This window comes from Apteryx mantelli, chromosome 5 (genome assembly GCF_036417845.1).
Source record: "Apteryx mantelli isolate bAptMan1 chromosome 5, bAptMan1.hap1, whole genome shotgun sequence".
In the NCBI taxonomy this organism is placed as follows: Eukaryota; Metazoa; Chordata; class Aves; order Apterygiformes; family Apterygidae; genus Apteryx; species Apteryx mantelli.
Window position 1 is genome coordinate 39,807,060 of NC_089982.1, and position 27,842 is coordinate 39,834,901.

At 41.1% G+C, this 27,842-nt stretch overlaps 1 long non-coding RNA gene across 1 annotated transcript; it reads right to left on the reverse strand.

The window, feature by feature from the left end:
- Positions 1–916: 916 nt before the first annotated feature.
- Positions 917–27,842, reverse strand: LOC136992190 (uncharacterized). Its single transcript, XR_010884267.1, has 3 exons — positions 27,747–27,842; positions 26,813–26,874; positions 917–991 (listed from the first exon to the last, which is right to left on the reverse strand). It is a non-coding gene; the product is annotated as an uncharacterized lncRNA (long non-coding RNA).

Genomic DNA, 27,842 nt, shown 5'->3' on the forward strand with positions numbered 1-27,842 from the left:
TGTAAGGTGCCGGTTCTTAGCTGATTAGTTATTCTCAGTCTATAAGGCTAACTACACAACATCATCATCATCTAAGGCTGTTCAACGGCTTGTATTCTTTTCACACAGCCAGTTCAAAGTGCCTTCAGATAGACTCCTTCCCCATAGGCAAGATGCTTTATATTCTTCCTTTTGGGGGAACAAACTTGGTACTGAAGATGTTTATATAATTTGTTATTTGTATGGATCCCTCAGCACGAGGAACACAGAGACACCATATAACATAACTTGGCATGTAGAACCATTCTGCCGAAGAAGCTACTCCATCTCTAAGAATATGAGTGATAAAGGACAGAGAAACAGATTCCTTCTATCCTGGATAGATTTCATCTATTCCTTATAATGAATTGTTGATAACAGACTATTCAGAGAGGCTATGAAGAATTAACATATATACACATTGTTTCAGATTTATGTAATTCTATGATTTCATCATAGCTCTCTGCACTGACTACACACCTCTAAAGTCCAAGCTATTACATTAAACTCATTTCAGCCACTGAAACCTAAAACTCTTTCCTTTTAGCCTTTTTGCTTCTATTTCACATAAAAAAGGGACTTATAATGAAAAACCTGTAAAGTACCTCAGGATGTGTCTTACATGCAATTCAGTTAATCATCTTGAGAAAGTCAATCATTATATTCCAAAACTGAACTTAGCTCGTCTTTTGCTTCATTGCATTTACTATTATTATTATTTTAAAAGGATATGATCCACTTATTGCAAATCCACCAGAGCTGACAGACATCCACCTGATTATACCACCTGTCACTAACCAATACCAATCAAAACAGCCTTTTTCCAAGTCTTTGGTTGTAGAGCCATTTGCAAACTGGCTTACGATCTCTAAGTCAGGGACAATTTCTCATCTGCTTGCTCTCTCTAGAATGTCTTTTCCTTTGATGCATCTTGAAATCCAGCAGCATACCTGAGGTCAGAATCATTCCAGAACTAAAAGAAAGAAGCAAAATAAACATCTTTTTTGGTCTGCATGATATTATTTCACCTTCATAACTGCCTCCTTTGAAACAGTTTAAACATGCCGCCTACAAAACCACTGACAGTCTCAAATTTACTCCTAAGAGACAGGCAAAGGATAATCATGGCTGCAGTTTTATGTGCCTGAGCCATTAGGCTGGCCCAGTTTACATTAAAAAGGACCTGCTCCCTCCATTCAGACAGCTTTGGCTCCCATCACTCCCCTCCATGAATCACTAACTCGCAGACATGGCAGAAATTTACTTCTCTGCTTCTCCGTCCTCGTTCCCTACCATACGGGTGAGTAGGAGCAGCTCACAGGAAAGGTCTATGCCCAGTGCCGACACAGGCAAGTGATGGGAGCAGGACAACTTCTTTACAGCGGCAGTAAAATTAATTCATGGTGTAGTTTTCTAAAGTGCAGTAAGAGGAGAAAAGCAAGCTGACATCTTAGGGCTGTAGTAAATAATCCTATGAAGATATCAGCCCAGTATAAAATAAGCTTGCTTTCTCATTTTGAGATGGGAGGACAAGGGAAGCACAACAGTCCAAAGGGAGTAATATAATTAGTAATACACAAAGTGAATGCAACAGGATTATCAGAAGTTGCTTCCACACAAGAAACAACTAAATTAAATAGGGCTTTAGAGCCAGGCAAGGATAAGATTGAAGGATAATATGACAGAGATTCATAACGTCTCATGTAACATGAAAAAGCAAGAGAACAACCATTCACTGCCTCTTTTAATACAAGAATTGGAGATAACAAATGAAGCTACCAGGCTCAGACTAATGAGAACAAACAAACAAAAAAGGGGTTCTTCACACAATGTGCTGTAGTTACACTCGATGCCACTAAAAACTGTAGCTAAACACATGATTTTAACTCAACTGGACAAATCTATGCCCCCCCCCCAAAAAAAAAAAAAAATTAAATGCAAAAACACTCCCTCTGCTTCAAGTAGTTCCCGATACTCATACTGTCCAAGCCTGGGAGATTATTCTGACAAGTATCACGATCACCCATGTGCTCTGCTCTGAAACCTTCCCACAGACAGCTGCTATTGGACATTATTAGGGTCAGAACAACAGGCTGAGTGCACCACTGATGCAAGGTGACTGAAAATGCCGCAAACTCACTGTCAGCAGGCCTACGCACAGCAAGCAGCACTTTCACAGGAAAACATCTCACACTCTGAAAAATCAACAAGCTGAAAGCTCCTGACTGAAGCAAAGACAGCTCTTAAGGAACGTTAATAATTTGCATCATCTTTGCACTCATTTGTTACTAACTTTTCCTTTTTCCTCAATCTTTCTTACCATTTCTGCTTCCTGAGTCTCAAAAAAGGTGGTGCATGCTAATGACAGTGGGATAACAGGCAACCGCTACCCTTTCCCCTCCCCAGTGAAGGGAAGGAATTGCCGAACCCCAGCAATTTTTCCTCTTTCCTGTCGCCTTATGCATCTTCACTAACTGTTGCACTGTCCAAATTACTAAACCTGTTATAAAATCTAGGATAACATACATCTTGCCAAATTGCATTCCAGGAAACCTTAATTTACAGGAGATTCGTTGAAGCTTTATCACTGACTGATCATGTCTACTGAAGCATAAAAGCACCTATGCCACAGAAGATACATTCTCTTCCACTTAAAAATTGCTCTGGAAGATAATTTCTTGGAAGTGGCTTTCTCAAAATCAATAATGTTTTCCTGCAAATGCCTCTGGTCACTACCATGCCTGAATAAGCACAATGCTTTACTCAGCTCCATCTCCGTTCCAGATCTGAATCTCTATATAGCTCTCTGGTTTACAAAAAGAAAAACTGTGTTTCACATTAAGATTATGTTAAATAAGAAAACAGACCCTTTTCTGCTTGATGGGTTAGTCACCATCTGTGGCAAGAGGTGGAAAGAGGCCAACTCAATACCAAATTAAAAAGAGCTCTGCCATTGGTCATTAACAACCATTTAACAGATCTCCATGTAATGCAGGGAAGGAAAAGCTGGAATGCCTCATAGTACATTACACAACACAGAGCATTTTCAGTTTTCCCCAAGGTAAGACAAGACTTAGGGGAAGTTGCTGTAACAGTTTCCCTTTCCTTCCCCACTACCAAATACTACATATGCTTCTACAGCACACCTGTGCTGGCTGTAGTACTCATTGAACTCCAGCAGTCAGTTTAACTTGCTAACCTGGCAGAAAAAATACCATTCCCAGTCAGTACAACCCAGATAATCATCTGTTGCATTTTTACAAGACAATTCAGTTCACTGAGGCTGCATCTACATTACCAAATAGTGCAAACTAACAGGATGTGAGAAAAAAATACTGAAAACCTTACAATAAATATGTCAACATTTTAACCTCACTTCTACCTCAGGGCTTGACCGGTCCCAGGAACTGATGGCCCATTAGCATTTGACCATACATTAGCATGTCTTCTAGAGCACATCTTTCACTATAACCTGAAAGAAATTCCTCTTGTGTGCTCTGCACATAAAGCAGACTGAAGCAAAGGGGGGCCAGTCCAGAGACTTCCCTCAAAAGAACATCCCTGACTCAAGCTAAAATGCTACTGCAAAGGCCCCATCAGCACCAAAGCCATTATAAGACAGGGCTATAGGAAAGGGAGGCAAGGAGTTAGAGGAGCAAATTTAAATAACAGTGAACCAGCTTAGATACCTGAGGAACCACAGCCACTGTTGTTCTATTACCTATTTTTTACATCTTAGGTTCAAGAGGCCATTCCAATATAAAATTGTGGAATAAGAAAGAAAACAGGAGCAGGCAATGTTCTGTGGTACACATCAAAATATCTCTGCAAACAAAGGCAGGCACGTAAGCACTGCCCTGTTAGGGATATGGTGTTATCTCTGGCAGAGAAGGGGTGGGAGGAAGTTGTTGCCACTCTCACACTCAAGAGTTCAAGTGCCACAAAGGCCAAAGATAAGTAAATACAGAAGTTGAACATTTAGTTAATGCATTCTTTTACATTTTGCATTTAGGTTAATGTTTTAAAGGAAATTGCATAATATTTTTTTCCTCCTTTTTAAACAAGTACTGGGTAGTATTTCAATCACAACACCCACTTAACCATATTCTGAAAGTATGTGACAGCATAATTTCAGACAATGTTTCATAAGCATCGCCTTCATGGATCAGACTAGTAGCCAGTACCTTTTTTCTGCTGATCACTAAAATAGGAGGTTTCTGAGGAACATACAAACTGGATGCTTACAGAATAGCTTGTTCACAAGCTATTAGACTCTCCCTGGGCCCTATTAACATTTCAGCACTTAAGACCTACATCATTTCTGTTCTGTGCCCCTTTGCCAAGTACCTCTGGCGCTTTCATACCTGAGCATGAGCTAAAGCAAAGCAATTGGCTAGTTTCCAAATTAACAAGTTTCCAAACTCTAATGAAAAGACTAGAGAAAGCTGTAACGAATGCTTGCAGACAACTCATTTGTTGTATCCCATTTGCTACAACTGCATCAGCTAGCCAACCCACATAGAGTAAATTGGTCCTCAGCACATCATCTTTTACCTTTACAACCCTCTGAAACCTGGGGAAACATGGCATTTAGGATCTACAACCTGTGAACACTTGCCTTTGACCTCTGTGCTTCAATCCCCGCCATAATCTAGTCAGCACATTTTGAGATTTGCTTTACTCTATAGAGAATTTTAAGTTTTTTTAATATATAGAGATTTGACAGTCTCTCTTTCTTGGCTTACCAGTAAAGCATCTCAACAGACTAGTCTTTCACCATTTGTAATCCTCATGTTTTTCTACCTGTGGAAATGGAGCAATAAATCAGACAGACAGCTAATTAGTCATGAAAAAGAATTATCAGAAAATGAAACTTTGAAGGTAAGTTGTTCTTATATATAAATGTACAAACAATATGTGTGTGTGTATATATATTATATATATATATAATATATATATAAATTGCTCCATATATGTTAAAGTGTCCACAGACATAAATAATAAGAGGAAGAAGTAGTTTTGTTTTCAGATGTGTTTCATTGTGTATGCTGATGAAGGTCATGAATACTGTGAAAAGCCAATACTTAACAGAAGCGTTCTTCCAATGATGTCTCAGATAGGATCAGCAAGATTATTATTTCATCTATTTAATTCTAATTCTTCAGACACAATATGAATGGGACCAATCCATTGTTAGAGTCTGCCCCTTGTGGGGGAATGGGAAGGGGAATGGAGCAGTTCAGTGGCTGTAACCCTTAAAGTCTTCTTCAGATTGAAAACAAAGCTTTGCTTTTCTCCTGTTACAGCGCTACCAAGAAAATGGTATAGCTGTGCACGATGGACATGCAAACATGGTGTAGCACAAGACTTTGTTTGGATGGGGATTTGGGAACTGCTGCCCCTACTGAAACCTCAGTGCAGGGAGAAGTTGCACTTAGGTTATTCCAAATTTTAAACCTTCTCCAGATATAGCAAGCTTCCCCATGCCTCCCCCAAGACTGCTGCAGCAGCTGCTGTGCCCTCTCCTTACAGCTCCTTGGGACTTCCTTTGGCCAGCCCTGTACCAACAGCCAACCTGCCTGGGGAGCAGCAGCCGTCAGACCACATTTGTCTTTTGTGGCAGCCCCTCTCTCCTGTCTCCTTTTTTGCCACCACTTTTCCCAGCTAAAGAGAATGCAAACATCAGCCTAACTCAAAAAGTTAACTCACATAACACCTTGCCCTGCACTCACTTCCTGTCTCCTTTTTCTCCATTTGGTTCTGGAGATCATCATGACAATAGCAGCAGCTGCAGCTGTGCACATTAGCTGAAAACATTTCAGCTGCAACTGATCTAAGACATCATAGCTATACTAATGTTCTCATTGTTAATTTGTAGCGTTCTCATCAGTGTCTCAGACACAACCAGCGATTTTTGCAGTGCTACAGATAAATTCACTCCAATCTCAGTGCAACTTTACAAGTGGTTTTTGAGAAGCCAGTCCTTAAGTTCCCTGAGATAAATCCAAGAATACAGAATTAGCCATAAGGAAAGAAGAACCATCGAAACAAATACAGGAGCAAAGGGAACACAAATATTCCAGTGTATGGCAGGAAGCCTTCTCCCTTCCAAGAGTCACAGAGAGAACCACAAGTTTTACAGTCCCAAGATACAAATTATTACTTGTAATCACCTTCCCGTACACTGGTATAAGGCTTTCAGCAGTTCTTAGTTTTGACTGTTTTCCTGGGCTTACTGCATATATAAGACATATTAAAGCAGTCTTCTCCATATTAAAGCAGTCTTCTCCAAAAATCATTCTAGGGACTGTAAATTTAATGCATTCTCTATTACACTACACTTATCACTAAGCACAGATACTGCTCATCCTGTATGTGGCACCTTTCTTCTTAAACATTCATAATCGCAGGTAGGTTACCAAACTATCTCCCGATCACTGAAGTCTGCTGTCACTACATACAGCTGTCATAGCAGAACAGTTCAAGGTACAATACTATGACTGGACATACCATGAAGGCAGGAAATTCAGAGTGCCTATGAGAAAATTTCTGGGAATGTTAAAAATCCATCACCAGCACCAAAGCATGATCACTTCAGTTTCAGATGGATAAAAACCTATCATACAGCACCCAGAAACTACCTTTGGTGGCAAGACAGAAAACAAGCCTTTCCTAAACATTTCCTAGCTGTCCCATGCAATAAAATGCCAAAACCAAGAAAAAAAAAAGCAGTTAGTTCTTCCCATATTTTGTAAGAAGTCCAGGAGTTCTGGGTAACAAGTCTGCTGGCATGTCATGCTTACTCAAAATTTCATAAAGGCAGTGGGGAGAGGCCATTCAGACTCTCTTACTCTAGAATTAACAGCCACATTAACAAAAGTTACCCAAGACTTTTGTTTTATGGGTCTGTATCAATCCCACTAAACAAGACGTGCTGCATTCTCCAGACATACACATGCCAGTGAGCTCATACTCTTGTTCTGAATTACAAGAAACAGTAAGCCAGCTCTCTTCTCACTTAAATTGATGTAAAGAGGGAAAAGCTCAAATTAAACAGCTTTATTGCATTTTGCTTGTGTCTGCCTGTCTGCAAGTTTCAATGTATTCTGGGCTGGAATGTGTCTGATTTTTATCACAAAGAAACTGTGATGGTATTATTCATATTCGCCTCCGCTGAGATACAGAGGCCAGCCAAAGGGAATGGCTGTGATTTTGGGCAAATGCAGAGAGCAGGTAGGAAGATCTCTCCACTTCACTCTAGAGCGGCAGCAGAAGCCTACTGACACTATTTTTACAGGATTTCCCTCTCTCCTCCTGCCCCGTGTCCATCACGGCCCTACCTGCACACGACAGCAGGGCGGCCAAGGACAGCCCCAGTTACGAAGACTTCATTTCATCAAAACAGAATCAGTTCCACTGTCAAGGGAAATGGACCCACTTCCCTCTCAGAAAATCTACACTGGTGCTTAAGCCTCCTTGTTCAGACATGAAAGAGAAGTGCCACAGCTGGTTAAATAATCCTGCTCAGAAGATGAAGTATGTAACATAGGCTTTTGAAGGGAAAAGCAAGAGTGGCTGTCATGCTTTCAGTTGTTCTGATAACCATGCACTTTATGAAAGATGCCAAGTGCCATTGGACACACAGTTTGTGCTTCCATGACAGTAAGTGCTTCTCTGCTCCTTTTCATTGCCACAGATCAGCACTTTTGATCCATCAGCAGTGCTCAGAGCTCATTCCCAAGGGAAATTCGTCTTTGAAATGTACCTTCATCTAGATCACTGACCTCAAGCTGGCCCATACTGTAAGCACTTGTGCAAAAAGCTGCAGTCACTTTGTGCAAAACTTTATCTGATTACCAGATTTCAAAGCAACTAAGCCCGCACTAATCCACCACATAAAAGAGTCAAACTATTTTTAACACAGATTCTTTCTTTTTAAAACCCAACAAGGGGCCTAAAATTCAGCCTAAAATTTAGCATAGTTTTTTTCTGCCCCAGAGCCAGTCTGCTACAGTTTATCACTAAAGATTATATTATATTGAGAGTATTATTCTCGATTAGAGCCACTATAAAAATTACAACTACTTAGAAAAAAAATCAAATATACATATAGAGCTAAGAACACTTTATGAACACACAAGAACACATGCACAAAATGCAAATGCAACAATTTAAGCTGTTCATAAGCAATTTGCAACTACTATTTTATCCTGATATTACTAATATATCCTAGAACTACATCAATGCTTTATATTTTGCTCACAATAATGACTAACAAAGAAGACTTCACATAAAGATTTATTCATATCTACCTCATCTGACAGAGCAGAGCTTCAGAGTAAGCTCAGAATTGTTTTTTGAAACACATAACATCTGCAACACTTAAGAATATATATATATATATAGGAGATATATATAGATATAGATATATAGATATATATCCTTAGGGATTGGGAGCTCCAGCTGCTGTGAGACTGAAGGAATCCTCATGACATCAGAAAGCAGGAACTATATTTCATTCACCCTTCTTGCCATGGTAAAAAGAGTCAACATGATCCAGATGGCTGTTCTGGGTGTTAGAGAGTGTCTACTTGGTAATTATTGTCTGAGACACAAGCTTGTTCTTTATAGTGCTGAAATAATTGATTTAATCCAGAGGTAAAGAACTCAGAAATACAGCAGCCTTCTTCCATTACTCTTCAGGGTGGAGGACATGGTTTATTATTTTTTCACATTTTGGTAGTTAACATGAAGTCACATAGTTTATCCAAAGGCCAAACAAATCTGAAGAACATTATAATCCAATGAGTTCATATCATTAAAAAGGATGTATTAAAATGGTAAGTTATGTTTCCTAGCGTGTGGTATGAAATTTTTTTTTTGGTAACATGTCACTTGTCATTAAAATTACCATTATTTGTATGTAATTCTTTTCAGTTCTATATAAGAATGTTTCTGATTTTCTATTTATTGATGGGAGAAACTCTGAACTTTTCAGTTTACACTTTGCTCTATTTTCACTAGTACGATATTTCTGTAATGCAAGGCACATTGCAACTACCTAAAACACTTATTTCCTTTTAAATCCTGCGCACTTACTTTCTTCAAATTCATTATCTTTGAGTTCATATAATTCTTGATTCCACTCATAAGAGTGTTTATTAATACCGAGGAGCCAAGTATCAGGGTAGAAGAAATAGTTCTCCTACTACAGGACCAGAATGACTCCACTGAGGTCACAAACTGCAAAAGCACCGGCTCCTCTAGATCATCTCAGGCTTTTGGCAATACACCCATGTGGTCAGAGGTTTAAATCAGGCATCAACACAGATACTTAGGCCAACATTACAACAGAGCATTAATACCGCTACTCTTGGAAGTATCAGGTAAAATGGCACCTATTCTTGTGTAACAGGAAAGAGAGGAGCAGTTAATTGCTATAAAAAGCTTGCATGCATGTTGCCATCATTGAATTATAGGAGAATGACACTATATTTCTACAGTACATCCCATTTCTTAATCTGCCTTACAATAAAACCATCTGTAAGTAAACACACTGATAGTTTTCCTTAAATTGATAAGTAGATGTTTCTCTGACACAGGAGAATATGTCTTGAATATGAGAAAGAGCCTTCTCAGAGAAGAGCGAAAGCATTGCAGGGGGTACTTCCCAGAATGAGGCCTTGTACCGTGATCATGCCCCAGAACACAGAAACCAAAACTGCAAGAAACACTGGGAGATCACAACACATCCATAGGAAGGAATGACACGTTCACATTTTATTTACTTTCCACATTCTCTCTTTTAGCATTCTAGTGTCACAACATGCATGGTGCAGGTCAGCAGATTACATATGCCAGAGCATATTCTCCCTACCAAGGATGGGAAAAAACTCTTTAATGCACAAATCTTCTGGGTAAGCTTCCCTCTGGATTACTTTGAATGAAGGGAACCTTGCCCCTCACCTCAGTTTAGGCAACATGTTCACCTATGCCTTGCCTGTAATAAAGAAATACAAAAATAAGCAACAGAAGACAGGCAAAAGATACGTTGCACAACCTACACAATTCAACAGCAGCATAAAAACAGTTATGCTTGCAATGTACTCAGAGCTCTTGAAGCAAGAGAAAATACAAAATTTCTGCACCATTTAGACTACTTTCTCTAGCACAGACTTACATTAACACAGAATTTATTCAACTGCAGGATCCAAGTAGGCTTATTAGAAACAGCACACAGGGAATGCCCTGGCCTTGCCTCTTTTGCTTCAGCCTCCTTGCCATTACCCCACTATGCAAACATCACAGGAATGAACTAAAAGCCTCACTGGTAACTAAACTGATCCACCCCTACAAGATCCCCCATAAGATTCATCCCTACAGTGGATGATCTACCATAATGTTTGAAAAGTCTGCTAAATTACAACATGCCAACAATGCAGTGCACAATAATTAAAACAAAGGGTCAAGCTGATGCCAGCCTTATAGGTAACACCTGACTTCTAAGTTGGAAAACAAATGCAAGTCATACAAAACAGTAATTTACAGCTCCAGTTAACTGAATTTTATAGGAAAATGGTATATGCTTCCTCATGCACCTGTATTATGCACCAAATAGATATTCATGAGAAATCACAGAATCACAGAATCACTGAGGTTGGAAGGGACCTCTGGAGATCATCTAGTCCAACCCCCCTGCTCAAGCAGGGTCACCTAGAGCACATTGCACAGGATTGCATCCAGGCGCGTTTTGAATATCTCCAGAGAAGGAGAGTCCACCACCTCTCTGGGCAACCTGTTCCAGTGCTCTGTCACCCTCACAGTGAAAAAGTTTTTCCTCATGTTCAGATGGAAGCGTCTGTGTTTCAGTTTGTGCCCATTGCCTCGCGTCCTGTCGCTCGGCACCACTGAAAAGAGCCTGGCTCCATCCTCTCGACACCCTCCCTTCACATACTTGTACACATTGATAAGATCTCCTCTCAGCCTTCTCTTCTCCAAGCTAAACAGGCCCAGCTCTCTCAGCCTTTCCTCATAAGAGAGATGCTCCAGTCCCCTAATCATCTTTGTGGCCCTTCGCTGGACTTGCTCCAGTAGTGCCACATCCCTCTTGTACTGGGGAGCCCAGAACTGGACACAGTACTCCAGATGGGGCCTCCCCAGGGCTGAGTAGAGGGGGAGGATCACTTCCCTCGACCTGCTGGCAACACTCTTCCTGATGCACCCCAGGATACCATTGGCCTTCTTGGCCACAAGGGCACATTGCTGCCTCATGCTTAACTTGGTGTCCACCAGCACTCCCAGGTCCTTCTCCGCAGAGCTGCTTTCCAGCAGGTCAACCCCCAACCTGTACTGCTGCATGGGGTTATTCCTCCCCAGGTGCAGGACCCTGCACTTCCCTTTGTTGAACTTCATGAGGTTCCTCTCTGCCCACCTCTCCAGCCTGTCCAGGTCTCTCTGAATGGCAGCACAGCCCTCTGGTGTATCAGCCACTCCTCCCAGTTTTGTATCATCAGCAAACTTGCTGAGGGTGCACTCTGTCCCTTCATCCAGGTCATTGATGAAGAAGTTGAACAAGACTGGACCCAGTACTGACCCCTGGGGGACACCGCTAGCTACAGGCCTCCAACTAGACTCTGTGCCACTGATCACAACTCTCTGAGCTCTGCCATTCAGCCAGTTCTCAATCCACCTCACTGTCCACTCATCTAACCCACACTTCCTGAGCTTGTCTATGAGGATGTTATGGGAGACAGTGTCAAAAGCCTTGCTGAAGTCAAGGTAGACAACATCCACTGCTCTCCCCTCATCTACCTAGCCAGTCATCCCATCATAGAAGGCTATCAGATTGGTTAGGCATGATTTCCCCTTGGTGAAGCCATGCTGACTACTCCTGATCACCTTCTTTTCCTCCACATGTGTGGAGATGGCTTCCAGGATGAGCTGCTCCATCACCTTTCCAGGGATGCAGGTGAGGCTGACTGGCCTGTAGTTCCCTGGGTCCTCCTTCTTGCCCTTTTTGAAGACTGGGGTGACATTGGCTTTCTTCCAGTCCTCGGGCACCTCTCCTGTCCTCCATGACCTTTCAAAGATGATGGAGAGTGGCTTAGCAATAATGTCCGCCAGCTCCCTCAGCACTCGTGGGTGCATCCCATCAGGGCCCATGGATTTGTGGGTGTCAAGTTTGCTTAAATGATCTCTAACCCACTCCTCCTCCACCAAGGGAAAGTCTTCCTCTCTCCAGACTTTCTCTCTTGCCTCCAGGGTCTGGGGTTCCTGAGGGCTGGCCTGAGCAGTAAAGACTGAAGCAAAGAAGGCATTCAGTAACTCTGCCTTCTCTGCATCCTTCGTCACCAGGGCACCCACCCCATTCAGCAAAGGGCCCACATTTTCCCTAGTCTTCCTCTTGCTGCTGATGTATTTGAAGAAGCCCTTCTTGCTGTCCTTGACATCTCTAGCCAGATTTAATTCCAAACGGGCCTTAGCCTTCCTCGTCGCATCCCTGCATACTCTGACAATGTTCCTATATTCCTCCCAAGTGGCCTGTCCCCCTTTCCACTTTCTGTATACTTCCTTCTTCTGGTTGAGTTTTGCCAGGAGCTCCTTGCTCATCCATGCAGGTCTCCTGCCTCCTTTGCTTGACTTCCTACTCATAGGGATGCACCGCTCTTGAGCCTGGAGGAAGTGATGTTTGAATATTAACCAGCTCTCTTGAACACTCCTACCTTCTAGGGCCCTCACCCATGGGATTCCTCCAAGTAGGTCCCTGAAGAGGCCAAAGTTTGCTCTCCTGAAGTCCAGGGTTGCGATCATACTTGGTGCCCTGCTGCCTCCTCGCAGGATCCTGAACTCCACCAGCTCATGGTCACTGCAGCCAAGGCAGCCCCCAACCTTCACATCTTCCACCAGTCCTTCTTTGTTTGTTAGTACGAGGTCCAGCAGCACACCTCTCCTTGTTGGCTCCTCCACCACCTGTGTCAAGAAGTTGTCACCAATGCTCTGCAGGAACCTCCAGGAGTGTTTGTGCCTAGCTGTGTTGTCTTTCCAGCAGATATCGGGGTGGTTGAAGTCCCCCATGAGAACCAGGGCCTGGGATCGTGAGGCTACTTCCAGCTGTCTGTAGAAGGCCTCATCGACTTCCTCATCCTGATCAGGTGGCCTGTAGTAAACACCCACAACAGTGTCACCTCTGTTAGCCTGCCCTTTGATCCTTACCCACTGGTCTTCAGATACTGCCCAAGTAGAACATGTTCACAATGAGCATTTACTTTACAAAGCATTGTTTGACTGCCAAATGCTGCAGATCTACACAAGCTGTGACTATGTTTGCTTTCATCTGACTTGAGGTATTGATATTAATCACGTTTCTGCAAAGCCCAAAAACTGTGCCATGTCTTCACAGAGGGATCCACATATATGACACAAGACTTAAAAGCCTCTGGAACAGCTCCTACTGAAACTTCCCTGAGCTGATCAGGAAACTATAAACTACAGTGAAGCTTTAATCTCTGTCACCCACCAAGTTCATGAATTAGCTATGAGAAGGAGCTCTTCTAGATAGACAGACAGACATTGACTGACATGCCATTTTGGTAATGAATGGCTGCAATAACACACAGAAGTTTGACTGTGTGTGTGTGTGGTGGGGGAAGATGAACCCAAAACACTGGCAGCAGGTTTAGGAAGCTGGCCGGAGGTTCACACCTCAACTAAGATACAGGACATTTCAGGGAAGGTAGCCAAAGCATAGATAAAATTGGAGATAAAAATGTTCATGAAGTAAGATGTTTCAACAAAGATGCCCTCTGCAAAAAAGTTAAGATATCAAGAAAGTTCTTAAATAAGCTTCCAAAAAAGAAAGAAAAGAAAAAAACCCTACACACGTAAGCGAAGCCCTACTAATTTTTAGACGTTTCAAGAATGTGCTGAAGTGTTTTGTTGACTAATGATAGAATTACTGGCTTAAATGATTTCCTCAAAGCTTGTAGATGAAGAAAACTTCAGAATGGGCTAAGTCTCCCATTCTTCCATTAAAAGAAAAAAATTAAAACCCAGTTTGAAACAACCTGTGCATATGTATAAGATAAAGAATGAGAAAAAAATGCCAGAATCATTTAACAAACTGCTTAATTCCCCAGTTCATTCTAACATCTTTTTAAGGAGAGTGGGGTGGGAAAACAAGAAAAAAGACCAAATCCTGTTGGCTAGAAGACTGAAGCTGATAATTAAACTATTTATTTAAGCACTTTAGTTCTACTGGTAGCAGCTAACATTTTAAGATTAACTTTTCAAAAACCTGGTTGGTTATTTCAGAAAGATACTTAACTAAAAATATTCCCTACTGTAGTCTCAGAAAATGCATATTTTTTTTTAAACAAGGATCTGGGAAAGAAAATAGCCAATGGATAGCACTTTTAGAATTGACTTGCAATCAAAAACTCATTTCTTTCAGAAGTCCTTAATATCTGCAGCTCTATCTGATGAGATTGTCATTAATTCAGACATTGAAATACCTAAAATAAGCAAAGGTTTCGATCTTAGTCTTTCTGCATCTTAGATCTCCTTTGGCTGCTAAAAGACCATAACAATACCCTTGCTTTGACTACCACTTTAATGCATTAACACACAAAAAGCAAAAGTCATCAATAAAAAGTACATTATTTTTCAAGCATAACTAATTAAAAAAACCAAAACAAAACAAAAAAACAACCAACAGAGTCCCAGGACTTCAGTGCTGCACTCTGCACTATAGCAGACGTAACTTTTAATTAGATGGCTATCTAGTGGAAAAATCCAATATCCAGGCTATGCACTCAGGACCATATATGACAGATGAGAAGAGTCTGGCATCTAAACGTGAAATCCCAACAGAAGGCACGCCGAGCAGAGAGCCACTAATGGACAATTCCAAGGGCCAAGGTCTCCTTATGGCGCACTGAGTTTTCACAGGCTCCTACATAGTTTTAATGTCAACAGTACTTCAGAGTTAGTCAGCAACAAGGGGTTCTCAGTATTTTTAAACGTGCTTTTAAAGTGTTGAAGTGGCAGTGAGGGACCCTGGGCAGCTACATTTATGTCACTAAATGTACCTAACTAAATTTGAACTAATCTACCTTTATAGTCAATAGGAAGAAATAATTCTAGTGAGTAATTCATTTCATCTAGAAGAAGGCATCTAGAACAGGTCAGAAGAATCAAACCCTAAAATTGTCTGTTTCTCTCCAAAGATTACAAAGGAAACTCAGCCAGCTAAGGGGCAGGCACCTACATCAGATGAGTCCCATGCCCAGTTCCTGGGAAAGCCTATGGGGTTCATATGATCTTAGCACTTAGGTGCAGGAATCACACCATTATCATTTCAGGATTTTTTTTGTATACATATATGTATACACACACACACACAAACCATTTTAGTGCCAGTAAGAACATTTCATATCCTACTTTTCTCCCCAGAACTGAAAAAATGCCTGGCAAGTAGAGCTTGAGAAGTGTGTTCAAATCACATTGCATATTCAAATCACAGTGCAAAAGAATAAAAGCTTAGGACTACCCCCTCTTCTCTCGTCCCCAATTAACAGATCAGTTATAACCACTGATTATTCTGTCATAAAGGTGACTGTGTCAGGACCACATGTGTTGCAAAACAGAGACTATTTGTTTTCAACTTATAAAATCTCCTCTGGAATGAAAGAGGTTAAACTATATGCTTAGGTTAATGAAATTCCCACAAGGAATATTTACACAAGTGAAGATAAGTCTTCATACATGTTTAGCTTTGCAGCAGCCTGGGGGAAAAAAAGAGAAGCACATTATGTGCCAAACTAAAGACATCCCATTGCGTTTTTGTGGAAATCATCACCCATGTTCATCATCCTGACTGTTAACATAGGACCTATCTTTCTTGGCAGGAAGAAAGAGATGGGAGGAAAAGAAAATAAGTGACATTTAGGCTCTATAAAAACAACAATGTACAATAAGTTTCCTTTTGGCTTCAATCAGACCAGAAATTCACCAGGATGATTGTTACTCTCTGTCATGTTCTTGAAGCTACCAACAGACTAACCATGTTTTCCTAGTTTAGCTTAATAGTTTGGCATTTCCTATAGACCAGCAGGCACACGAGCAAGTCAAGCAAACCATACGGTCACACTAAACACAGTCCTTGTGAATCCATAAATGTTTTTTTGTCTAACATAGTTGTGAAGACCACATACCATGGCCTCACAGTCCACAGTAGGGAAACCATCATGCTAGCCCTTCATTATAAATACCACAGTTACCAAATATAGCCAGAGTAGAAGTTCACAAGAGCCCACAAGATCCTCCATTTCCACCTCACACCTGTTTTTAATCAGTATAATGGCATGGAGTTTTGGCTACTTGAAACAGCGTACTGGATATGATGCTATACACAGCACACAATCCTGGAAAAGGGGACCACAAAAGCAGTCCTACGTGTCTGCTCTGCCCTTCCCTGCTACCGTCCCATGCTAGTAGCTTTTTGCTGAAACACATGGGAATTTTTACCCCTCATTCCCAGAGGTAAAGAAGAGGGATTTGCTATTTAAAAGCCCAGGGAAAATATGGTAATGTTAAGCAGTCAGTTGTCAAGGACAGTATCATGCAACTTTTTATTAAAAAGCCATCATCCAGTGAACAAAGGAAATATTGTAGGCAGGTAAGAAATAGTAAGTAACAAGAAAGTGAAAGAAAATGGGGACAACATAGTACACAAAATCCATGGAGACAGAAGAACTTCACCCATAGAACAGGAGCAGCTTGGAAATATCCATGCACTTTGGCTCCATTTCACTAAACACTTGTTCCTGTGCTTAACCAGTAACTAAAATGAAAAGGCCCATTGATCTGCACATGGCTCCTGGCAATAATAAAGGAGTAGATATTTGCAGAAACAAGGCTTTCCTCATCCACTCTCGCATATTTACCTTGTTTTAGAAAACCACAGTTAGTGATAACAGTTTAGTGTTAGCCTAAAGGTGTTCAGCACTTTGAACATATCAGTCCAAACGTTTAATTCTCAGAAACCTCATTTGGGTCCTGCCCACCCTCAGAGGTGCCCACATGTCTTGAAGGGGTTAAGCTGGTGCCTGAGACTCTTTCTGCATAAAGAGAGAGATTTGTTTCTGGGCTGGCCTGTAACTGCCCAAGCCTTGGCAGAGCTGGACAGAGAGCGCAGACACAAACCCTGCCAGGATCTGCAAAGGAGCTGATCCCCCTGCCTCGCCAGCCTTTCTCAGCCTAGCAAATATTCTTTAATTTAATCATTCTTATTGTATTGTTAAAGAAAATAACAAAAACAACAACAAAAAAAGAAAGCATCTGTCCAGGAGAGTGGGGGGATCTCCTCTAACCTAGCAGCACAGTTACCGGAGCACTTAGCCAAGGAACAAAACATGGCATTAAATTCCCTTCTCTGCCAAAGGAAGTAGAAAATGAAAAGTTCTCACTGTGCAACAAGGCTCTCTAACATCTCTCTCTACAGAAGCAATTCCATTTGTGTGGAAAAATTACTCGCTAGGTCAGCAAGAAAGACCATAGACTAGCTTGTACTCCCTCTTCTAGTAAACATGAGAAAATGGAGTACAGAAAGTGCAATGTAACTGCATAACCTAACAGTTAGGCCATTCATTCAGGATGGGGGTAACTTGCCAGCCAGGCTTTGTGTTTTACATTAAACGCGCCGTTATTGAAATGCCTAACTGAACAACTCCACAAGCAAAATTGAGGGCACTCCATCTCGGAGCACTTCGCAACTCCATGGCTTAAAGCATTCCCACTGGAGACAGTTCAGGCCTGCCAGGTAGAGAAGGACATTCAGCTCTAGTTTCCCCCAAACCTGGACAAATGTTCTAACCATTAATTTGATTTTTTCTCCCCCCCCCCCCCATCAGGAGGCTACTATTCCAAAAAGACTTGCTTTCTGAGAAGTTGGTATGAAGGCTCTGATCTGTAAAGAGAATAGGCACTCTGCAGCCACACGTTGGGGGGCAAAACTAGTTGTACTTAGAAACCGAGCATTTGTGGTTAAGGATTTGTGTCTTGGGAATGGAACCGTATGTAAACACGGCTCAGTACCCTATCAAGTATCTGAGTGTCCGTACTCTTCAGACTATCACATTCACTGACATTGCTTTATTAAATCTGATGAAACTAAAGAAAGGGGGTTGGGAGAGGCGTGCCAGAAAACAGTACCTTTCTTATGCCTTAGAGTGCCTCTTCCTTAAGGGCAACCGGAGGCTGCTGCAGTTTCAAAACTGCCATTTCCAAACTTCCTGGAACTTGGCCACAGAACATTTTTTTCAAAATTGCCATAGACCCGGATCACTTAGATATGGGACACACAGAGACAACACAAAAAGCCCAAAAGAAACATACCTGTGCACAAGCAGTTGTTGACTCTTGATACACATCACAACTTTACTCCACTGGTCTATCTGGCAGCAATATTCTCCCTGCCTCCCTGATACATAAACTACAAAAACATGAAACTATGTCTTAGTTTTCTCACATGCTACACAACTACTTTAAAACATTCATAGCTTAGTGTTTTTTTTCTCCTAGCCTTCAACTGACTGATGTAAGACTTTCTTACTTCAAAGTGTACTCTTACCCTTTATGGCAGTGAAGATCACAGTTCAGCTACCTGCTTCTGAAAACAAGAACACGTCAGTGCCACAGAAATGCAAGCAAAAGAGAAAAGCTAAGTTCACAACAGTGCCTGTGCTGATAGCCCTCTGCTCTAGCATAAGCACAGTAAAACACGTGCCAATGGCTCAGCTTGCAGGGATTGCATGAACTGAGAGCCCAACAGGTGCTGGCAATAGTTACCAGCTGGAGAGCAGCAGCAAAATGTAACTGCACCTAACTGCTGAGGACTCAGCCCAGGGCTCCACCTGCCTCTCGCGGGCCTCGTTTAGAAGAGCAGGCCTCTGAAAAACACTGAAAAAGCGGGGAGGGGGTGAGTTTAAATCCCTCTGCTTCCTGAGTTAGTGCATTAACTACTATTTTATCAGATGGGCACCAGTTCTGGCACCAAACTTGTTAAGAAAAACCAACAACAACAACAACAAAAACCCAACCACCTTCAGCAGTATGAGTCGTTTCATAAGAAACGTAGTCCTGTTGAGATTTAGTCCGTGCCTGCAGGCACTCTGTGTGCACGCAGCGGGTCAAGGGGACGGCCAGGAACTGCTGTACTGAATTTCCAGATGCCAGAGAGGCTGCAGAAACCAGCTGCTCACACCCCCCCACCGGGGCAGCCCAGCCATGCCTGGAAACAGGCCCCCCGGGCCAAAGCAACACCTGGGGCAGAGAGGGAGGGGGCCAGCCAGTATGGCAATTTCAGGTTTAGGTGCCACAGAGAGGGGGTTTACTCTTTTCTGATAAAAATTTGGAATGTCCTAAAGTCCTTCTAAGGTCTCCTTTGGAGTGGGCCGCAGTTAGAAAATGTATAGAGGAGGGGAATTTTCAGCCTTCTCCCCCAAATCAAAATTTGGTGTGACAATTTGTTTTCCAGCAAGCTACAGGGAAGGGTGTGCACAGGGGAAATGTGAGCAGCACAACAGCAGCACGCTTAACGGAGATGTACAAACATACTCGCCTACCCTACTGTGATGGGAATTACCGGTGGCATCGTTTTACTACACAGACAATGACATGGTTTACCAAAAATTTACACTTTGTTATATCTTGCAAATCCTCAAAACGTGTAACCAGCAAGTCTTAAAATAAGAATAGAGGGGAGTTTCACTTCACAAATAAATTATTAATGCCAGAAAGATACATATTTCACAGCAAGCTGTTCTCTTACATTTTGTAATTATTTTGACAAACACTATAATTATACTATCCATTCTCCATTTGCAATTCATTTACATGTTCCTCATATCTTTGCTTATGATATCAAATATGTCTGTTTTAAGAGTTTAAAGCAATCTTGAGTCAAATGCCATCTATGTATTAGAAAAATCCAATGCCAAAACTGCCAACTTTTCAAGAAATTAATATAGCTGTGGCCTAATAGTCCAGTATTTCAGAGAGATGAGACTGAGGTCCATTATCTCTTATATTTTAACTACTGATTGTGATGGAAATAGGTGCATCTCCAGAACAAAAGTGTGGAATTAATAACTATTAGTTTCACGGGTGCTAAGAAGAAGTACAAAAGATAGTATTTTCATGGCAATGAAGGAATTTTTGGCATGGCTGATGGCTTAATTTTCTGTTTGAAAGATACAGTCAATAAAATGTAGTTAAAATGACATTATTCTGCATTTTCCAGCTTTGATAAATCAACCTGCTGTGTTATTCTTATTAAAGTGGTAAGGTCATACACTTTGTCAAAGTGAAACATCTGATATAGAAAATTTCTGCTTCATCAGGCTGAAACAATAAAACAAAATAAGTGAGGTGATTTTCAAGAGAAAAAAAATCAGTTTGTATAAACAACAGCTTGTGATAATTTAAGATAGGACCGATGAAAGAAAGAAACAAAAAAAATCCTGGAACTCATATTGCATACAATAAATGTATGTTGCCAGAAAGAATAAGTAGATATTTTTCTTATTATGATCACTGTTATGATTTTAAGAATATGGATATCTTTAACTTTTTTTTTTTAAATCTTATTCTAGCATTAGGTTCCTTGCTTAGCACAAAAAAGCAATAGGATTGTGTGTTGATCACAGGAATCTTGAACTTCTCTCAGTTGACATCCAATAAGCAAAACTGGACATTCGGGATTCCATGCGTAAAAACATAGTTATTCATTTCTGAAACCTTTCCCAATAATCAGGTAGAATATATCCATCCAGCAAATGGAAATATTTTCAAAGATGATGGGAAAAAAAATCTGGTTTCACTGAGCCAGTGGCAATTCTTTTACCTTTTCAATGTGCCAGTAACCAAATCAAAAGAGAAAAAAACAATACAGAATCTTGCAGAAGCAAATAAAAGATCTGAGTAGCCTGCAGGGCAAGGTTAAGATAGTGCCAAGCTTTATCAAGAAAAATTTGTGGAGATCAACATGTGATCAGTTTATGGAGTACTATATTTTGAGCAAAACATAATTTAAAAATCTCTGTTGTCATCATACCTCTCTGTGAGGCAGCACCCACTGCATTCAAAATTAATCTTACAAGTTTGGATCAGACTGCAAGGTATGCAATTTCTGATTAGGAAGCGGATCACCATGCAACATATGACCACAGGTGGCCTTTTAAAACACATGGCTTTTTACCACTTTTCTCTGCTGCACAAAGCATATATTAGTAGTATTTTGAGGCTGTACACTTTGACAATCAGTACCCTTAAAAAGGCTTTTTCTTGTGTCATAGTGAAGCAAATAGTTTTTTTAAAAGCAATCCTAAAATTGTACTATTATCTCATAGATGAACAATCACAGTTTACTGAGAAAACAGCCTTAACAAGTTAAGTTTATTCTTAGCTTTTAAACTTTTCATTTTTTAGTTTGTGGGAGGTTAGTCTGGGTTACCTTTTAATTTCAATCATCCAAATTTTAAGAATTAAGATAAAAGGTTTCATTGTGGTTCCTCTCTCTGATATAGTTTTTTTTTTTTTGAACTGCATTTTATTTATTCAGGAAGAGAAAGTTTATACTCTTAAAACATGTGTAAAACACCATGCACCATACTTTCATACTTTAAAGTCACATATAAAGCTTAGAGGCCTCTGAAAATGCTTAATTGGCTCCTGGAATAATTAAAAATATTATTCATTGAAATATTAGTTCACTGCATTTCTTCTAAGACCCAGAAAAAATGCGTCACGAAGCAGAAAAATGTGAACTACTATTTATATAGCAATTCAAGAAAAATGAAGAAGTTAAAAATAGAACAATAATTTACATGTGAAAGGGTGGCAATATCTTCCTTCTGGATACAAAGAGTGGCAGCAGACTGTGCTTCTTCAGAGAGAGAAATTGCTGGAGAAGCAAATAAAGCCCCTGTTCCAAGCAGCAGACAGACAGACAGACAGACAGACTCGGCAGCTTCGGGCTTGCGTGGCAGGGAGGAAAAGCGCGTGCCACGGCGACCTTTACTCACTCGCTCCCCACTATTATCCCACTCCCTGCCGCAGTCAGCGAGTGACGCGAAAGGACTAGCGAACTGGCTTGCGCCGCCTCCCGTCTCGCACACACACAACGTTGCGCGTGCACTGCTGCTTGGGCAAGGGCACGGGCAGCTCGCGGGCAGAGGAGGACGCCTCTCTCTCCCCGCAGGGATCACATTATTCCCTGAGGCACAAAGTTTAGTGTCCCTTATCCAGCCACACATTTGCTCTGCAGCCTACTTTGTATTAACAAGGACAAAGAAATAAACAGTGAAATATCCTTCACTGCTACCAATAAGAAAGTGGACAAGTTCTTCCAACAGAAGCAAGGCAACCTTTTACTTGGCATATCTGGCACTGCTCCTGATTAAAATCAGGCAATTTGGGGGCAGATTCTTAGTAGTGATATGGCTGCTTTTTGCCACTTGGCACCACTGCACTTTTGGCCACTGACTGCAGTCAGGGTGAATTTTAAACAAAGCCTAAATCAGCACAGTCCTCAAGTTGTTTTACAGTTTGTGGGAGGCTGACCAGTCTGCAGGGGACCACACAGCTGCAGGAATACAGGAAGTGAAAAAAATAAGGCACAGTTAAAAATCTGGGGATTCTGAGCATGCACGAGAATAAGTGAAAACTGGCTTAACCTGGAACCATCTATCTTCACTTTTGCATTTGAAGTGTTAAAGAATTCAAGACATCTTTGGAAATAAGAAAGAACTTGACTTTTCTCCTAGGATTTTCGTAGTGTGCAGTTCTGATGGTGGGAGTAATGCTACTTCAAACTTAGAGTGGTGCAAGTACGAAAGCAATGGAGCCTGGCTTCCCGCCCCCTTTATTTACATTCCAGAAACCATGTCTGCACCCTCTGTGATCCCACTGCAGTATCTATGTGGGAATAAATACTACCTTCCAACTTTATCACAGGTAAGACCGCACAGGGCAGAAGGCATGGAGAATGAGCTCCCCGGGGCCCTATTCCCAGATGTGGCTGAGTCTCCTCCTCTTGCACTGGAGGTCGGCAGGTAATCAGCTGATCAGCCCCTGTGCAGTGGCTATTCCCACTCCCCATACAACGGGGGGCAGCAGGGATGCAGTCATTCTCCCTGCTGAGAGAGGGGCTGAAAGGGAGATTTTTGTGGTCAGCCTTCTGTGCTACATGAATACTCTTCCACACTCCCAGAAGAGAGAGAAACTGGCTGTGCCGCCCTTTTGCACCAGACCAGAACCACAGAATAAATCAGCAATGCGTTGTAAGGGCTGTGGATGTGGACTGCAGTGCCTGTTTCAGGTATTTTTCATCAGCTCTCGCTATAAAGAAAATGCCTGTCTGTGGACTGTGATTGGAGATGCATCTCCAAAGACAGCCAATTCAGAGCCCACAGGAAGCAGGCACCTTTCATTTCACCCTTCTTCCCCTCACAGTGCTTCGATTTTAGTCATATGCCACAATATCAGACCTATTTATATACAGGCACAGCTTTTGCATGTAAATCTATATACACTGCGCAGCTTTCTGGTTTGTTTTTCATCACAAATCTTACAGCAGAAGAGCAGCAATTTCAAAGACTTTTACAAGGAAGCCTCAGGGGTTGTTTGCCAGACTTCAGTGGAGACATTTGGAGCATGGTGTAGAGATTGAACTGTCTGACTCCCATTAGCATTAATGGAGTCAGGAAGCTAAATGCCTGCGCACCATTCTGGTGACGCACCCGCAGCGCCTGGCACGTAGCCTGCTGCCATTTCCAAGTCTGTCTGGGTAAGATGCTCGCCTCAGGTAACCAGGGTGGTGGAAAAAAAGCAAAGAGGGACACCTTCATTTCTTTCAGCTGAAAGTCTGTCTCAGGGTTTTGACATTCTGCAAAGTACAATAACTTTGGGGGGTTTGCTTCGATTTTTAGAGAGAGTCTTTTTAGAGAGAATCTTATACTTACATACAAAGTGCCCTACATATAAGGTATCTTACAAAAACTAATTTCAATAAACATAGCAAACACAGACAAAAAACTGTTAGCAACATATTGGATTAATATAAAAGAGTTAGGCTAGTAGTTACACAGGACTCATAGTCCCACCAAAATTCTAGGATAGTTTGATCATACATGTTTCTTGAAAATTATATTTAAAGGAGGTGCTTTTCTAGGATCAAACTTGAGGCTGTTGCACAGCTGAAGCAAGTAGCTAATTTAAAATATAACCTGTATTTTAAAAAAAAAGAGTAAGTTTTGATCCTTCAATCCCTGTTTACGAACACCTGCAGTTTATATCACACACATTTCCATTGGAAACAATCTGTTAAATCTGTAAAATTGTTATAGTGTAGTCCCATAGTATGTCACACTGTGGCAGTACCTTTGATCTCAGCCCCTGGGAAACATTTTTTCATGTGGGCAGCAGCAGCAGCTGTAAATACAATGTTAATACTATTGGGGTATTAAATTTCCCTTTTATTTTGCTGGCTGAAGTCTGATAGTTTATGCAGTACTACACTTCCCATATAACATGCTTTCAAGTTTCTGAAGTTTCAAGATAATCTAGTAAATGGGCTGTCTTAGATACTTTTACAGTGGTGTTACAAGGGAAAAAAAGGATCTCTCTGTTTCTTTTAAACCTGAGAAAATATAGTTTGGTGATAAATCATAATCTCCCAATATCTTGATCCTTGCCTCACTTGCCTCACAACTGACAGCTTTTCTGCTTTAACCTGATTAGAAAGAACCTGTTGGCTAAGTTACTCAGTTACAATCTGCAGATATCTCGTATGTTTGAGTTATTCCATGTAGAGTCCCACATTAATGAAAAAAAGTCTCTAAGAAATATTATCTAGCTCTGTCTCTGATGGTTGCCTTATCACAACACTAAAATTTTAGATCCTATACTGTCTTTGCCATGCACAAATAGCACAAAAATCTGCCCGTAGCTTGCCACTGTTTTATAATAGCCTACCAACTGCCAAGCATCCGTCCCAACCCTACCTGAATGGTATAAAGATTAGATAATGCTCAGAGCAGTGTAAAGAATAACTTGACCTAGCCCTTATTCAGAGAGTTAAATTAATGCTGCTCTAACTCCTATAGTTTTATTCTGATGATGCCGTTTTGCAATAGTCTCTCACCCAAGTTTTACACTGGGAAAGTTACAAAGATTATACCCTTCTTTTATAATCCATTTACTGGATGTACCTCTTTAATTAGAATATATATTAAACATTATTTAAAAAACAAAGCAAAATAAACAAATGAAACCCCAAATCCAAACAAAGAACCCACCACACACACAAACACACACACATTAATTTAAAAATCATGTATATTTAGGCACATAACAGCAATTCTTTTTCAAGAACACTTACATTAAAAAGTCTTTAAAAGGCAATTCTACCATATGGCATGCAAAGAAAAGACTCCAAAGCGTACAAATTAACTTGCCTTACCCTTTCTTATTTGCTACTTTGCATACTGAATGAGACACACAAGCCATAAAACCCAGTCGTCTTTGCACAGTCTGTACATACTACTGTCAAATGTGCATAAGGACATTCATTTTTGCTCATTATTGTGTACCACCCTAATAGACAGTTCTGTGCATTTTTTTTTATTATTTATTTATTTTTAAGTATATGCAGTGTTCTGTGCCTTGGGGCAAACTTCATCCTACGCTCTTTGGTTTCAATGTAGTTTGGGAATACAAGGAGTGAAGCCTAAATCCAGACCCTATATCCAGAAAAGACATAAGTGACCTGGTAGAGGGAGGGAGAGAGGCAGGCAGGCAAGCACACAATATACTGAGAGACACATCCCTTTCCTCTTCAACCTGTGAAGAGCATTAGGCATCAAGTTGAGATTTACAACAGCCAGGAGGCTAACGTTCATGAATTTTTTGTTAATCAGTCATCAGCTAAAGCATTAAGAGTAATCACTCTAGCAAGGACTAGAACTCAGCGCTCTGCTCTTCCAGACAAGAGCTCTAACTGCCCCAGGACACCAGAATAACATGATTATTCTGGCACAAATTCTGTGCACACTCCTCCCCACCTCCTTCCATTTACTTACGGAAATAATTATGTATTCCTTTAAAATACAGAGCTGTTTCACAGGGAAAGGTCATATTAGAATAGCTTTTAAGCAGAAGATTGTGGTGAAAGGTGGACATAAAACTCCTCTGCCAGCCAGGGATTGAAAACAGGCTGTACTCCTGTCGGAGAAATCATGAGGACTCCCATCACCTCCTTCTCCTGCTGTATTTCATGCACAACCGGCTCCATTAGTCATGCAAAGAGCATGCCAACCGGATACAGCCCCTCAGGTGGAATAGACTGAGGAATGCTTTGCTTATAAATTCAAATCAGGCTTAACTGTAAATTATGGCTGGGCTACTCCACACTAAGCTATTTCTAGGATGCCCAGATAAAAAGAATGTCAAGCCTTCAGAAAATACCAGGGAGTTTACGTGAACGCGTGGCTAGACAGCTGCAGGTTCAATCTGCACCCCCCCCCCAACCCAGCTCCACCGAAGCCCGCTCCATTTGAAAAGCTGGACAGTCACATCAGTGTGGCAACGTGCTGTGGCAACTGGCCAAGCCAGCAAGCCCTGCTGCGGGCTCAGAAAGATGCAAGGCAACTAAAGGATTCAGGAGGCTCCAAAGTTTTGCAGCAGCTTATAAAGGCTACAGTTTGGGACACAGAGCCTTAAAGGGAGTATTAAGTACCTTGGTTCTTTCAGATTTGTCCTCTTTTGCCTTTCTTCAGATTATTTCTGAGTTGGAAAATCCTGTTAAAAACAATTCAAAATTTTAGGGAGGAAAATTTCACATGATTTCAAAGAACTGGAAGAGAAAAGAATTACACAATTACACTGCAAAAGATGGTGATGGGAAAGAGAACAATCTGTCAGAAGTTAGCAAAGAATGGAAAAGAAGGCTTGTTTAACTATGATAAAGAGACAGTCTAAAGTCTAAACAGATTCAGTGTACCAAATTACAAGAGAAGGCCCGAAACATTACAGAAGGCTCAGTGAAAGTATTTATGTTGACTTCAGTGGGAAAGGTGCGAGTCTCAGCATTTGGAAAACTCTTTAAGAAAGTAAAAAATGAGACTGGTGGGTGGTGTTCAGGAAGAATAATGAAGTGATTAGCTATGTCTACGAAACAAACAAGTAAATATTTATGTGACACGTAAATGGTAAATTAAGAAGATTTTCTTTTTGGTATGGCAAAGTCCTTAAGTTGCCAATGAGTGATTTTATGCTCAGGGCTTTTCATATAGAGAAATTTTTACCTCAGACTGAAAATTTTTATATTGCTATGTCTATACTTCTCATAAAATTTTGCACTCTTTATTCTGACATAATCTGTGCCAGATAAACAACCTCCTGACTCCACATCACCCCCCCCCCCAAATTGATGTGATTGGTTAGAAAAGGAAAGCCACCTCTGTTACCAATGTATTGTGTGTGAAAAGAAAGAAAAGCATAGCTTTAAGAGGAAAACAGTGATGGAAACATGGAAACTACTCCTGAAGAAGTGAATAAAAGATGTATTGAAAAAAAAAGTGTGGTCAGTGTGCAGAAATACTCTCATAGTTGGAATCATTTTAAAACACTCATAGAAGTAGAAATTCTCAGCTGTACGTTCTGAGACTCACCTGGGCATTTCACAACGGCTTGCCAGAGCCCAGCATTTGGGGTGATCGATGTTTAAGCTGGGTGAGTTCAGACATCTGAAGAGCAGGCAGCAGCAC